An 11942-nucleotide genomic window follows, 5' to 3' on the forward strand; every position below is an offset into this window, starting at 1 on the left:
TATTTTAATTTAAAAAATAGACAAATCATAATAGACTTGTTTGATTTTTCTCACTTGACTCAAATATTTTTTCTCACTTATAAAAATAAACCATTTTCTTCACTATTCAAATGTTTAAAAAAAATAATTAATTTTTTTTATGATATAGAATTATTATTATGTTTTATTAAAAATTAAAATTAAAACATTTATAGACTACGATCCGACCTCAATCCAATCCAATTAGATCCTTAAACCTTAAAACCATGTTCATTCTGATTTAATAAGCGATCCGGTTTTAATTGTAATAAGTGCTTTCAATTTGTTTATTTGTTTATGTACTTATTTATGACCCAAAAAATTATACCAATTACAAATATTTATCCCGTATTTTTTATATTAATCATTCATAATATTTGTTTTAGGCTCGCTAACTTAGGACTTCATGTCAATGATTTTACTTGGTGGGATGTTGTTCATAGAGAGATTCTAATGGAGTTTGCTAAAAACTCTATTGGTCTTCCTTGTTATAGAGTAACTCACTAAGGAGTTTTGGTGTGGTTCCCCTTCTTTTTCTTTTTCTTTTTTTCTTTTCTTCTCTATTGTAACCTCTCTTTTTTTTTTTTCTTATATATTTTGTGGTGGACTCAGTCCACCTTCAGATTAAAAAAAAAAATTGATTTTTTATGGTTAAAAAAAAAATTACAAATATTTGTTTATTGTTATTTATAATTTTACATATTATTAAGATATATTTGCTCCAAAATCTATTTATTTAAAATTATAATTAAGAGTATTTGTCCTGCATTTATTTTGTATTAATCAACGGCAAAGATTTGTATCATGATAAATAATATGTTAACCATGACCATAAAATAAATGACAAATATGTTTATGCATTTTAATTTTATGGACTGATTGCATCTTGATTAATTTTTTATTTGTGTAAAAATAATTGTGTATGAATTTTATCCTTCAACAACTTTTTAAGTGACTTGAACAAAATTTAATTGCAAAACAAATTTAGTTAGTGTATTGTAATTTTTCTAATTTTTATTTTCATATATTTTAAAACAGTAATTTTTAATTATTTCATTTATTAAAAATATTTTTCAAATGTATAATTTTTAATAAGATCAATAGTACATTAATAATTTTTTATTTAGAAGATATTAAAAAAAAATTAGTTATTTAAAAGAAAACAACTATATGTCCTGTGTATAAAATTTATGTGTAAGAACTTTTTAATAACTTATTTAAAAATATATATTTAAATAATAAAATATAAAACATTTATAATTAAATTGAAATATTTAAAATATGCCAATGACATTTATAATTCACATAGTCTATTATTGTATTTAACTTTTTTATATTTAGGTCAAAAATATTTTTAAAATATTATTTTTAATTAACTCCTTAAGGCACATGTTAGCATTTAATATTTATCTAATAAAAGATTAAACATTGAAAATCTCCACTAAACCCTTCTGGAATGATATTTACATTAACATAATCTCAAGGGTATTATTGACTAGTTGCGTCAAGCTTGAATAATAGAGAGATTTAGCAATTAATGATGTTGATGTGTCATGTTGGGAATGCATTTCACGTACAAGAAGCTGGAAAGACACGTCCATTTTCAAATTTTTCTCTTTGATTATGTGTCTATAATTTTTCTCTTGCCTCGATGGACCTTTCATCTCCTCAATGCATTGAGTGGTGAAAAGTGACATTGAGAAATGGAGTGGGAAACTAATCCCTTAAATCTGATTGCTCTCTAACACCATTCAAATTACTCATTACCTAAATTATCAAACAAAAACTCCTTCTTCCATCTCAATTTCAGCGTACTGTTTACGGTGATTTCCGGTAAACAACCGCTAGTCTTCCAAACTATAAGTAAATATGATTTGGTTACTCGCAGGATCGACTAGATTGATCCTAGGACACATAGTCAAAAAGATTGTTATTAATGGTCGTTCGAACCATATTTATGATTTATCTTTGTCAATAAGAGTTTCTTCGAATAAAACAAGTAAACTTGATAGTGACTTTGTTATATGCAAGTATAACTTCAACAAAAGGGTAAGTAAAAATAAGACATGAAACGAAAACTGTTTAAAGTGCAAAGAATCTAAAATTGCAGAAATATTAAATACTTCAAAAGTAAATGACATGAAAATAACAGTACAAGAATGTAAATGGCAAGAAGTAAATGAAATGCAATAATACTGAAAAGATATCTGAAAACGAAAAGGGAATACACATGTATTAAAATGGTGGTGTCATACGTACATTTCTCAGCGAACTCTTTCTCTTTAACACTTGATACTTGAGTAATATGTGAGTGATTTGTACAAAATGAACACACAGAATCCTAACATTAAGACTCCTATTTATACTAATTTCGACCTTAACGGCCCTACGCTAATCTAATGCCACGTTTCTCATAAGAACTCCAGGGATGCCATCTGTTGTTAGACAGTTACGAAACCGTCTTCGAATTTCAAATCTTCCCGCCTAAGTCCTTCTTCGACGCGTGGCAGTGTATTTAACATTAAAACACTACGAAAACACGCTAATTAGTAATACTTTAACATATTTCATGAAATTTGCCTAAGTCTTCGAAGACATGCACTCCTATGAGCTTCAGTGTTCATCATCTCCGCTGTGACTTAGAAATCTTCACTCTCGAAGCATGGCCATCAGGAGCCATTTTCTTATCTTCAAACGATGGTCATCAGTAACCATCTCTTCTTCGAATTTTTATTCTTCGAAGAACCATATATTTGCAAAACGAAATCTTCAGCTAACAAATTGCCCCCAATAAATGCCTGTTTCGAAAAAACAAGAGAAATAGGCGTTTCTTGTCATTGTAAGATTTCGTTCCTTGCTACTCTTTGAAAGTTCCAAGATTGCTGACTAACGTCATAATCATTGATGACCCTGTTTTCAAAACGTCTTGTCATTTTCAAAGATGTCTTCTCATAACTTACATTCCCACGTTTTTGACCTTACTTCTTGATCATTATTCCTACATACTAGGAGTAAAGCTAATTTATTTGACCGCCGTTGGATTAAATCAAAACCCGCCGCGTGTCCTTTTGTTTTACCCAAAAGATTTAAAAAGGTTCCCGTTAAACCTTTAAATACCTGGTCTTCACTTTTATACAACTTTTCATTCCTATTTCTTCATCTTCTTCAACAGAATACTTTCTCAATCAAACTTCTCTATGGCTTCATCTTCAAATGTTCTTCAACCTGTTCTAAAGCTCCAAACAACAACGCGGTCTGGGGAACGAGAACACATTCCAAACCCTAACACCGCAGAGGTGCGCGCAATTTACGCTTCTCAGGTACTCATCCCCTTTGAACTTTCTGGAAAACCTCTTGCTTTTATGGGTCCATTGCCAGGTGAAAGTAATCCATCTATAAACAAATTCTTCCCTTCTTATTACAAAACTAGACCCTTGGTTAGTAAGATTAAGATAGATGAAGATGGTCATTCCTCTTTAGGAGAACCTGATAATGCTGAAGAAACTTCAACTGCACCCCCTTTGGCTCTGGCACAAATTAGGTTAAACTATATGACCAACTTTGTAAAAGTATTTAGGTCAATCCCTTTAGCCAAAGATCCTGATCTATACTATGCCTGGTTAGAAAAAGTAGAGAAAAAGAAAGAATCTTTCTGGAAATCATTAGGAATATATGATTTGATTCAATTATCAAAAACAGGCTTAGAATATAACCAACCCATGTTAGTAGCAGCGGTTCATTTCTGGGATGCTTCCCACAACACCTTCCATCTTCCATGTGGGATGGTTACCCCCACTCTCTTCGATATAGCTGCTATTACAGGACTTCGACCAACTGGGGAGACCTTCGACCCCAATGATATGGATATTGATACTATTAGCTTTAATGAATCAACAGTTACTTATACTGCATTCATCCAGAAGTACCACAACACAACACAAGCAGAAGTTTCTGATGAAGAACATATTGCTTTTTTAGCACTATGGCTCTCGCGATGCGCTTTCTGCTCAAGATCCATACAGGTTGCAAAGAGGTATCTTTGCATGGCTAATCAGCTACATGCTGGAAAAAAGCTCAACCTAAGCCAATTACTCTTAGGATTTCTTTATGAAAACCTCAGCGAAGCCGCGAATCTTACCAAAAACTACCAAACTGGCACTCTACTTTTTGCTGGTCCTTTTTGGCTACTGCAACTGTGGCTTAACGCTACATTTGAAACTCACCTTCCCTTTCGAAGCAACGTCAATGAAGAAGATAATAAAATTAAGAATCGAACTATAGAAGGAACTAGGTTGGCTTACCTAACGCCAAAAGAAGAAACTGGGAAACTTCGTGAACATTTTCTAGCATATACAATGATGTTCGCCCAGCGTAATCAGTTCGATCCTTCCATGGCTCCGTTTGTACACAGAACAATCGGTCCTGAATGGTTCACCCGAAGGTTCCCATCAACATCTCAGGATCAACAAACTGAGTCTATGGAAATTTGGGAAGCCTTTCTGACCCCAAGGTTGTTTTATCATCGTCTTCGACCATCAAAAAGTCAATGCGTTCTCGTATGCTACCAACCAAATCTGGTCTCGAGACAGTTTGGGCTGGTGCAGGTAAAACCCAAGTGTTTATATGATAAAAGGAACCATCTGTGCTTCCATACCTTGCACCTGACTGAAAAGGAGTGTGAATCAAAGATCAACAAATATGTTGGCGTCACCAATCTTTCTCCTATTTCCTTCGAACCTGCCTTTTACTCCACACCAGACTTTCACCAATGGTGGACGGATTACTATACTTCACAAATCTTTGACGCCGATAGTCTCACTCAAGAACTAACTACAGCTTTTGATGATGTGCAGGAGAATTTCCACAAAGGTACCTCGACTCATATTAAAGAAATCCAAGCTTTTCAAAAATTCTTTGAAACTATCTATCGGCCTGATGATCTTAGTCGGACCGTTCGTGAAGCTGCAGTTATTTTACGCGAAAAGTTTTCCGCCAAACTGGATAAGTTAAAATTGCCCTCGCATGTTCGACCAGAACTACGCTATGAAGTGGCTTTCAAACTTAATCCTCCAAAATTCCCTCCACTACCAAGTGCGGATTTTGGTGTGGCTCTGAGCCCTCCTTTTCCAAATTGGTTTGTGTGTGGCAACGTTTTAAAAGATCTTCAAGAAAGTACTAAAAAACGTGCTGATCGAGTGGTTCCGACTAAGCATACCCTAGATACTTTCAAAGGGCATCTTCATATAGATCTTGAACATGTTCGTGTCTTGACCCCAATACCTGAAGGTTTGGACTCAGACAATCTTTCGACTGACTTTTCTTTTTTCTGTTGATATACTGATTCCAGTCTCAACTACAGCCGTTGCTCGAAGAAAGAAGATTAAAGAAGTTCCTACACAGAAGGACTCTGGGGCATCTAAAAGTAACAAGCCAAGTGAGAGTGATTCCATTGCCACTAGCAAGAAACCCACGGTACATACCCATTTTATATCATTAATCTCATATAATCTGTGAGTAGTGCTTATTTTACTCAATTTTATATTTCCCAGAATTCGAAACCCCCGGTAGGTTCGAAACGACAAGCCTCTTCAACAGTTGTCTCAGATGATGAAGACAAATCTCCTCCTCGTACCAGGCAAGGCCATAGAAAGAGACAGAAAGCTATTACTCCTTCGGGAAAAGAGAAAGGGCTAGGTTCCTCCAAAGTTGCTTCTCCTAGCGACAAGGCGTCTTCTGAGGAATCACCTTTAAAAACTGCCAGTAATGCCTTCGTTGTCGAAAGTCATAACTCAAGTCCAGACAATATTCCACCCAAGGTATTTGGGTTTCAACCCAAAATCATCTCATAATTTTAACTACATGATTAAGTTAACATCTTACCTTGTCATTGCAGGATGATACTGGCACTGCTACTTCAGGTCTTAAGACTTACAATTTCACCATTAATGTCGATAAACCTCAAGGTAATCATAACTCTTTCACTTTCATCGATAAACTTCTCAAGGCCTTATCGTTCTGACCAAGTCTGGTTTGTTTAATGCAGATATTTCCCAAAATAAATCCCATGTTCTCTCACCAGTTTTTGAAGATGCCAGGCCTCTTACCACCACCTTACCTAATGAGCCAGTCGAAGAAAGCCAATCCACTGACGAATCCCCAGCTACTCATCAAGATAAAAACCTGGAAGAAAATCATCCATTCTCAGGTAGTGACAACGTGAATCCACAACCACGTGGTAGTGAAGATACTGTATCCGAACAAGATGCTATGGAGGAAATTTCTAAACCAGATAAACACAATCCTCCAGAAACTTCAACTCTTGACACAGAAACTACTCCTGGGGCAACTTCGATGCCTGCCCCTGCGAAGCCCACTCCTTCGGAACTGGAACAGCTTAAGCAAACTGATCCTCTCAGCTTTCTAAAAGCTATGATGAATGTGAATACTACTTCGCCTTCAGAACTTGACATCTCTCCAGCTGTCCTTGTAGAATCTGGTGACAAGGAAGACATTCCTGACCTCCTTCGACAGATAAAAGAAAGATTCTTTGGGGTCAATCTTGTGGATGTTCTTAGTCAAGATCCTATTAAAAGTCATAACTTGAATCAACTCTTGAAGAAAGTGGATTTGTTTCGAGTCTCGAAAGAAGTTTCAGAGGTGATTGTTTTGCTAGGTTCTCTAGTTGAACAACTTCAAGCTAATATTCTTCGAAAACAAAATATCGAAAAGCAACTATCTGAAAAAATAGCCTTTCATGACTCTTCATGGAACTCTGCTGTGGATGCAACGAAACAAGGTGAGGCCCTCAAGCTTAAACATTCAGAAAATCAGAAGGCATATGATAATTATGAGAAGGATATCAACTCCTGGAAACAAGAGATAAAAGCTCTCGAAGAAAAGATAAAGGAAGCTGAGAATTGTCAGGCAACCATACAAAAGGCCAATCAACAAGATCTGCTTGCAGTGGCGCAATTGGGGATTAAACACTTCGAAACCGCACAAAATTTAGTGCCAGAGATTGAAGGATTGAAGAAACACCGGGCGTTACTCGAACTTTGTATGTCTTCATGGGAAACTCAATATTTGAAGATCAAAAATAGTCTCCCTGGGGATTTCAACTAGCTGCTTCGAACTCTGTATTTTGTTGCACTTTTGTTTTGTAATCGAACCTTTTATAAAAATATCTATCTGTATGCTTGACCTCTATTTTTCGTCTATGTTTTCCATATTCGCAAGCACTATTTTTAGCAAATCTTTCATATTCTGCCAAAATATATATCTTCAGATTTTCCACAGTGATTCTAATCAATGCAACACATAACCCCGACCACTCTTCGCAGTATCTTTATTCTTAGACCTGACGTTTCTACTTCTCTAGCCGTAATCATTATTAAACAGTGACGTCACTTTCTTCAAAACGCTCATTTGAGACGTGCGTGCATCAGTTTCATGATTACTTTTCAACTTCTAAGGGCGGGAAACGGCGGAAGCCTTAACTCCCTTTTTGGAATACCAAACCGCAGTCCAATCAATCATTAAAACTTTAAACCACCCTTCATTACCTCAGGTCTATATAAAGGCCTAAGATCGTTTTAATTTCTCCATTCTTACATTTCCTCAAACACTAACAACAGAAGAGAGAAACCTTTTCTTCAAACTTTCTTTTCAAAAAAAATGGCTGCGCCTCTCTCTTACAACAACATAAAGGCTGTTATCAAGAAGGAGTTCAAACTTTGTGAGGATGAACTTGATAGCAACTTCATCACTCTTGGCAATCTCTTTGCTAACCAAGAACTGGATTTCTATTTTGGAGACATCCTGGAAGGTCCTGTTTACCCCAACATGCTTGCAGATTTCTGGATGTTTGCGTCTCTACGCATAGATCCTGAAGGGAGGACCACCATAGTTTCTGAGGTTCGACACGCTCATCTCAGCATCACTCCCACCACCATTGCTAACCTGATGAGATGCAACAACTCTGGGGAAACATTTGATGACAACAGCTTCAACATGACTACTCATCTTATGTTGAGGACTCTCATGGACAACGATCCTTTCAGTGCCAAGGTTATCAGGATCTGGCATCAAATGCTTGTGGGTAATTTCCGTCCTCGGAGGCTTGACGAAAACAACATCATGGTCGAAGACTTGGAGTTTATTCTCTGTGGTCTTCGAGGGAAGAAGGTTAACTTCCCTTTGATGATTTTCAAAGGGCTTGTTGAGGCCGTTTCTGTGGCTACTGCCGGCCAGGGAAACGTAACCTGTCTTCCGTATGGTAGACTCCTCTCTTATATATTCCTTAAGAAGGGTGTCGTGAGGCGGATGTGCACTTCTGGATCCATGGACATGTTCGAGGCTGAAAGCTTGCCTGTGCTGTCCTTAGAAGGATTGGATCAGAGGATTAATTAGCCAATATTTGCCCTAGGTTTTTATGCTTTCCTTTTTTTTTATTTTCAGGAGTTCCTGGGTCATGTCCCCGGATCTCTTTTTGTAATGCTTGTACTTCTATGTTTCAATGACAAAATATTTTGGTGCTTCTCTGACTCTTTTTCTTAATTTACCATCTATTTTGATCGTAAAGCCATTTTGATCAATGCAACACATATACTTTGGTACATGTCTGACCATTTTGGCTTTCGTAGTCCCCTGAATGTCTACGTTTTTGCAATCTTTACTTCGTACATGCTTGGTTTATATCTCTTTAGATATTTTCCGTTTACTCTCAAGATCCTACGATCTTCTGCTAACTCTTCAATTTCATAAGCATTATTCGAAAATACCTTTAAGATTCGAAAGGGTCCTTCCCAGTGCGGGGACCATTTACCAAGTGCTTGATTCTTTCGATCTATAGGTAAAATAACTTTCCAAACTAGGTCATTACTAATAAACGTTTTACCTTTCACCTTTTTGTTGTATGCTCTGGATACTCTTTCCTTTTGCCTTTTTATCATTTCCAGCGCTCGAAGTCTGTCTTCATCCAAATCTACTAACTCATTCATCATTAACTCCCAGTATACGTTGGGAGGAATATCTGCTTGTCTTTGTACCCTTACTGACTGTAGATATATCTCGATTGGGAGTACTGCATCATGCCCAAACATCAACTGGAAAGGAGTTGTGTTTGTAGCTTCTTTTGGAGATGTTCGACAAGCCCAAAGTGCTTGGTCCAAAGTTTTATGCCAATTCTTGGGTTTCTTTCCCACATGTTTTTTGATAAGGCCAATTATTATTTTGTTTGTTGCTTCAACTTGTCCATTTGCTTGAGCATAGTAAGGTGTAGAAGTAAATAACTTGAAACCTATTTCTTTGGCAAAGTCTTGCATTTTTCGTCCAGTAAAGACCAAACCTTGATCAGTTGTTATACTTTCTGGGATTCCAAACCTATATATAATATGTTTCTGAATAAACTCAATCACGGCCTCTTGATCCACATTTGCTAGTGGTATTGCTTCGACCCATTTTGTGAAATAGTCTATTCCTACTAATATGTATCTTTGGCCTTTAGACGACTTAGGGTGAATTTCTCCGATCAAATCTAACGCCCATCCCCTGAAAGGCCAAGGTTTCACTATTGTACTTAATTCGTTTGCTAGGGCGTGCTGGATACCTGCATGTTCTTGACATTCTTGACACCCTTTTGCAAACTCTATGCAATCTTTTAACATGGAAGGCCAATACATTCCATAACGAAATAAAAGCCATTTCATTTTGTGTCTTGCTTGATGTGCACCACATGCCCCACTGTGTACGTTCGACAGAGCCAAGTATGCTTCTGCTTCACATAAGCATTTCAACAATACCCCTTCAGGAGTTTTCTTGAATAATTCGTTTCTCATCAGGAAATATGACAGGGCTCTATATTTTATCTTCCTGTCTGTATCCGTCGAAGGGCTTTTTAGATAGTTTATTATTGGACTCCTCCAATCTGTATCTGCTAATGAGTTTATGTTTAGCACTTCGAATTCTCCTTTGTTGGCGTAACCCAACTGTGAATTCTCCAGATCACTTGGGGAAAGTTTAGTAGACATTGCTCTCCCTCTTACTTCAATCAATTCTTCTAACTTTTCTTTTGATACCTTGTATCCTGAAGCTAACTGCGCCAAGTCGTTTGCCTCTTGGTTATTCATCCTTGATACGTGTTTTAATTCCACATATTCGAATTTCTTGAGTAGCCTATTTGCTATGACAAAGTACATGATCAAATTTTCTTTGATGCACTTGTATTCCTTTGTCAGTTGTTTAATGACTAATTCAGAGTCCCCTTTAATTTCGACTCTGGTTGCCCCCAATTCTAACAAAGCTTCAAGTCCAGCTATTAATGCTTCGTACTCAACTTCGTTGTTGGAGCATAGCGGACCCTCGATTTTATACTTGAGCTTTGTTGGAATTCCATCAGGAGAAATTATCAACAAACCAACTCCGGTTCCCTCTCTGTGCGTTGAACCGTCGAAGTATAACTTCCAAGGTTTTAAACCCACATACTGTTGATGACTCTCAGCTACTGCATGGTCGACAATGAAGTCTGACACAATTTGACCTTTCATTGCCTTTAGAGGCTGAAATATTAGTGAATATTCAGTTAGGGCTAAAGCCCATTTACCGATTCGACTATGCAGTATAGGCTTGGATAACATATGCTTAATCACATCACAATGAGACGAAACATAAACATCAACTGGCTTTATATAATACTTAAGTTTGATACAAGAGAAATACAAGCAAAGGCAGAGTTTTTCTATAGCGGTATATCTAGTCTCTGCATCATTGAGTACTCTACTTAAGTAATAAATGGCTCTTTCGATGCCGTTCTCATCTTCTTGCGCCAGCATGCTGCCTATTGTTTTATCTGAAGCTGAAATATATAGGCGCATGTGCTTCTTCCCATTTGGGGGAGATAGAATTGGTGGACAAGTCAAGTATTGCTTGATTTTATCAAAAGCGTCTTGATGTTCAGCATTCCATTCGAATTTTCCTTGCTTAAGCCGCAGTAGAGGTGAGAAGGCTTGTGTGCGTCCACTCAAATTAGAGATAAATCTCCTTAAGAAGTCTATCTTTCCCAATAAAGATTGTAGTTCTTTCTTCGTTGATGGAGACTTGGTTTCCATTATGGCTTTCGTCTTATTCTGGTTAATTTCTATTCCCTTTTTGTGGACTACGAAACCCAAGAAATCACCTGCCTGCACAAAGAAAGCACATTTGAGGGGGTTCATCTTCAAGCCATGTTTCCTCATCCTTTCGAATGATTGGCTCAGATGATTGAGATGAGTTACATCTGAGGTGGATTTTACCACAATGTCATCTATATATACTTGCATGAATGTTTCTATGAAGTCATGGAATATAGAATTCATTGCTCTTTGATAGGTTGCCCCAGCATTTTTTAAACCAAACGGCATTACAATCCATTCGTAAGTACCTATTGCCCCTGGGCAACGAAACGCCGTTTTGGATACATCATCTTCTGCAATAAAGATCTGATTGTATCCAGAATATCCATCTAACATGCTCAAATACTCGAAGCCTGCGGCTGAGTCTACTAGCATTTCTGCCACAGGCATGGGATACTCATCTTTAGGGGTGGCTGCATTAAGATCACGAAAGTATATTCATACTCTTAATGAACCATTCTTTTTAATTACAGGCACTATATTAGCAATCCATTCAACATACCTTGTAGTTTGGATGAACTTGCAGCGTAGAAGCCTTTCGACCTCTGCTTTAATCTTCGAATGAATCTCTGGCGCGAATCTCCTAGGAGTCTGCTTTATAGGCTTCTTTCCTTCCTTTATTGGTAGTTTTAATTCGACCAAATCTCTTCCTAGACCAGGCATCTCGTCATAATCCCAAGCAAAACAATCTTTGTTTTCCTTCAACAGTTTGATGACCGTTGCCTTTAATTTTGGTTCTAGTTTCGCGCTGATATA

This window comes from Vicia villosa, linkage group LG5, assembly GCF_029867415.1.
Source record: "Vicia villosa cultivar HV-30 ecotype Madison, WI linkage group LG5, Vvil1.0, whole genome shotgun sequence".
Classification (NCBI taxonomy): Eukaryota; Viridiplantae; Streptophyta; class Magnoliopsida; order Fabales; family Fabaceae; genus Vicia; species Vicia villosa.